General features: G+C 40.1%; 1 pseudogene; it reads right to left on the reverse strand.

The window, feature by feature from the left end:
- Window positions 1–235: 235 nt before the first annotated feature.
- On the reverse strand, window positions 236–633 carry LOC116857855 (annotated as a pseudogene).
- Between the last annotated feature and the right edge of the window lie 4136 nt (window positions 634–4769).

Below are 4769 nucleotides of genomic sequence, written 5' to 3' on the forward strand. Positions count from 1 at the left end.
TTCCTTATCATTAAGGTAGTACAAGTGTTTGTATCATAAACTGATGTGTAGCTTGGTCTTTAGGGCACAGGACCACCAACCAATACATGCAAATTTTGTGTGTGGACAGAAGGCACTTTTGACATTCAGTTTTGCTTTGTAGAAAGAGAATGAGTAAATAAACTTTTTTGCAAGATGTTAGTAAAAGATTCCACATGATTCTTCTGGGAGAGGCAAAGGAGTTGAAAGTAGGTCTTCATTTTGCAGTCATCTGTATAAATTCTTCAGAGCTGACTTGTCCATCTCTATCAATATCTGCTTCTCTGATCATTTCATCTACTTCTTCATTTGTTTGTGTTTCTCCTGTTTGTCATGACATGACAGAGTTCTGCTACGCTGATATAACCATTCCCATCAAAGACTCAGAACACTTCACAGATTTCTTCTTCACTGTCTGTATCTTTCATTTTTCTAGCCCCCATAGTCAAAAATTCTGAGATTGATCATATCCTGCAATTAGGCTTCTGCTGGCTTCTGACTCAGTGACCTCAAAATAGTTCCAAGTTCCTCTGTTGCGCCATTGCCATCTTTGTCAAAGAGGGAAAAAGTTGCCTTGAACTCAGCAATCTGTTCTTTGGTCATCTGATCAGCCATGGTGCTAGCAAAGAGAGGAAGAGCAGAGGGAGCAATTGTGGCTACACCAGTACAGAGGCTGTGATGGCCGGGGTGCCTCCCCGGCCACTGCTGCTTGTAAAGCACGGTGTGTGCTCAGCACCATACCACTGCCACTGCCCAACTCCAGGGAAGGGTCTTTTTTTTTTAATTTAAAGATTTTATTTATTTGACAGAGAGAGAGAGCTCACAAATAGGCAGAGAGGCAGGCAGAGAGAGAGGGGGGAAACAGGCTCTCCACTGAGCAGAGCCCGACATGGGGCTCGATCCCAGGACCCTGAGACCATGACCAGAGCCTAAGGCAGAGGCTTAACCCACTGAGCCACCCAGGCACCCCAGGGAAAGGTCATTTTAAAGACTATACATCGCATAACATTAAGAGAACTACTCAATACAGGACCCATGACTTTCTGCAAAATTTTATCAAATCCAGGTCAAAAGTCATCAGAAACCAGGCCCAGAATTGGTGTTTTCTTGCCATTTGAAGAGACTACTTTATTAGGGGGAAAAAGGGGGGTTTTTTGTTTGTTTGTTTGTTTGTTAAGATTTTATTTATTTATTTGATAGACACAGCGAGAGAGGGAACACAAGCAGGGGGAGTGAGAGAGGGAGAAGCAGGCTTACCACTGAGCATGGTGCCTGATGTCAGGCTTGATCCCAGAACCCTCAGATCATGACCTGAGCCGAAGGTAGGAGCTTAAAGACTGAGCCACCCAGGCGCCCTAGGAAAAGAAGTTTTATCCGCACTTTCTTTTACAGATTTGCACTCAACTGTGTTTTACCTTCTCCAAAGGAAGCAGTATTTCGGATATAATTTTCACTTTTCCAGAACTGTTTTTTCTAATTTTAGAAAAGTGAGTATTTGGGGGTGCCAGGCTGGCTTAGTCAGTACAGCATGCAACTCTTGATCTCAGGGCTGTGAGTTCTGGCCCCACATTGAGTATAGAGTTTACTTTAAAAAGTAAATAAATAAAATCTTAAAAAGAAAGAAAAGTGAGCATTTTATAAATAATACAGTCACTGTAAAGGTATAAAATATAACCATTTGCTACCATCTAGTGGAACTACTAAGTTTTGCACAGAAACATTTTGGCTTTAATAGAATCATTCTATTTCATTACCTTTATTTGATTCTTCTTGGTTATATGAATTTGTGGTTGTAAAAGTAAAATTTCTTAATATCTGATCCAAAATTGTTAAAACAGCAGGATAAAGTGTAAGGGAAAAGATACAAAAAGAGGAAAAATCTGAAGACACATCATTGCACTTTTTCTCTTTTAAAACAAAGCAAAAACTATTTTGATAGCTATAAACTGCTCCGAGGAAAGAGTCATGAGCCAGACTTCACCTAAATTCACGCTGAGAACACCTGGTTTTCATGCAAATTGGCACTGTACCCTCATTCTCAGCTTGCTCCTAGTCTACACACAATGTCATTTCATTGCCAGGCTTTTTCTCTAGTGTTCTTATGTCATGCAAAGCATGTCAAACATGTATGGCCATATTAATTACATTCTTCTTAAATGTGGTAAATAAGTCCTGGTGGAATATGAAAACTGAGAAACCAAATTACAAATGCACCATATGGTCACTGATGGGAAGAAAATGTGTAGGAAACACTATGTCCCACAACATTGATTATGATGCTTTGCCTACATTACAGCATTCCAGAGTAAAAGAGAGCTTTATCAGTATCACTTCCTATGCTCTCAGTAGTCACAATTACACAGATGAGTCTCCTACCTAAAACAGTTATGGTTCTCTGCCTGAGATCTTTCTTAGCTAAGGATTCCTTCAGCAAGTCTGCATTCTACAAGAATATTATATTGGAGAAGTGTATGCGCTGTGAAGTGAGCATTTAGTCATATTTCTGGCACCAGGATTTATTAACCCAATCATCATGGTGCCCTTGAGTCAGGATACAGACTATTACGTGGCATCTACCATATCATGGAGTCAGGCAAATGTTCATACTGACAAGACAGAATCCCAAGGACATTTGTACAAGGATTATTCATATTTAAATCATACAAAAATCATCTGGGGGCTCCTCCTCTATGTCAATCCTCCCATCCCTAGAAAACACACCAAAAAAATTACAAGAGATGTCCGGTGCCATTTTCACCAGAGCTATATCCCCTTTGGTGTTCTATAATGAACACTACCTCCAAAGAGCTTTGAACTGATCTCACAATATCCCAAGTAATAGAAGGTTTAAATTTCCACTAAAATAACTGGGATATTTAAAGTTATAAGTCAAGGACAAGAGAAAGAAGAAAAAATACAAGGACACTACTACTGTAATGAGACTGACCCTTCACACTACCCTGTCCTTGAGGACTTGATGTCAACTAATAGAGAGGGAACAACTCCAATAATTCTCTAATACACTCCAAATTTGGTTAGAATACTACTGGGGAAGTAGCCTCTGTATAACCAATAGTCCCCCATCCCAGGACTGTCCAAGAAGTATCCTGGCTCTGGAACATTCCCCTAAATGGAAGGTGAATGCTGAGCTATCACTTGACCCCAGATTATTCCCAGAAGGAAACCTTTCCCATGAAGGATTCTCCCTTGCCCTGGGTAAATCATGAACTTCTTCGTATTATTTAAGCATGTGTGTCGTATGGCATCTGGCCTGCTCCTTCCACACCCACTAGCAGGGAGGGAATGGGGTCTTCACCTGCAGCACAAGAGGGATGTGGTACAGTCCATCACCCTGCATTAGTTATCAGGAGGGACCCACTGGCCATCAGAGACTGGCACAAATTACAGATGATGATTCTGTGTCTCTTCTCCTTTTCATGAGTAAAGTATTGTTATAACCAGTACCTTGTGTGTTAAGTCCTTGGTAACTCACAACCCACTGAAGATGCAGTGGGCCAAGGTCTGTGGGCTCCTTCTTCTGGTTGTTGGCACTGTTATGATCTTTGCCATCCTTCACACAATGGCACTTCTTAGCTGGGATTGGTAGTTGGAACTTCCTACTCAACAAATACTAAGCCTCTACATGAGTAAAAATAAAGCTAACTGAGCAAGAGAAGCTTAGGTATTTATCAACACTCATACCTCCCTTCTTATATAGAATTGGAAGTTTTACCTGAGCAAATAGCCAGGGCCCCTGCTACAGACCTCAGCCCCTTCCCCTTATCCCTCCACCTAGGGGCTTGAGATGGCGGTGAGCAATTCCTGCATGTAAAGGAAGGAAACGCTCTTAAGATGGCAAAGTAATGAGACAGCAGCCCAGTAACCAGCCCAAAAACTAACCAAAATTCCCACCCAGAATTCTACATAAGACTGAAATGAATAAGAGATGTTAGAGGACAACAGCCAAATTATAGAAAGAGACCACATGTCCACTGACTGATGAATAGATAAGAAGATATGATAAATATACACAATGGAATATTACTCAGCCATAAAAATTAATGAAATCTTGTCATTTACAATGACATGGATGGAGCTAGACAGTATAATGCTAAATGAAATAAATCAGAGAAAGACAAATACCATATAATTTTACTCGTATGTGGAATTTAAGAAACAAAACAAATTAACATGTTGTGGGGGAGAAAGAGAAAAGCCAAGAAACAGACTCTTATCTATAGAGAACTGAGGGTTACTGGAGGGGAGGTGGGGGACATGGGTGAAACAGGTAAAGGGGATTAAGGAGGGCACTTGTCCTGATGAGCACCATGTACTGTATGTAAGAGCTGATTCACTAAATTCTACACCTGTATGTAAAAGCTGATTCACTAAATTCTACACCTGAAATTTAAATTCTACAATAAATTCTACACTGTATATTAACTAACTGGAATTTAAATAAAAACTTGGAAGAAAAAAGGAGATGTTTGAGCAGAGAGCCAAAAGCAAAGTAAAAGCTCAAGAGAGAAAATATGTGTGGAGATATCATCTACACTCTGGTAAGATTTGACAAAGAAGGAACCAGAGACAAAAAGGAGTTTAAAGACAGGTCCTTGGAAAACATTAAAATTTAGAGAGTGGCAAGAGAAACACAAGTCAAAGAAGGGAAAGTCAGAGAAACAGGATGAAAAACTAGAGCCCAAAAATCCTCAACTCAACAAAAACAACAAAAAACAAACAAACAACAAAAC

This window comes from Lontra canadensis, unplaced genomic scaffold (assembly GCF_010015895.1).
Source record: "Lontra canadensis isolate GAN:19392208 unplaced genomic scaffold, GSC_riverotter_1.0 scaffold127, whole genome shotgun sequence".
In the NCBI taxonomy this organism is placed as follows: Eukaryota; Metazoa; Chordata; class Mammalia; order Carnivora; family Mustelidae; genus Lontra; species Lontra canadensis.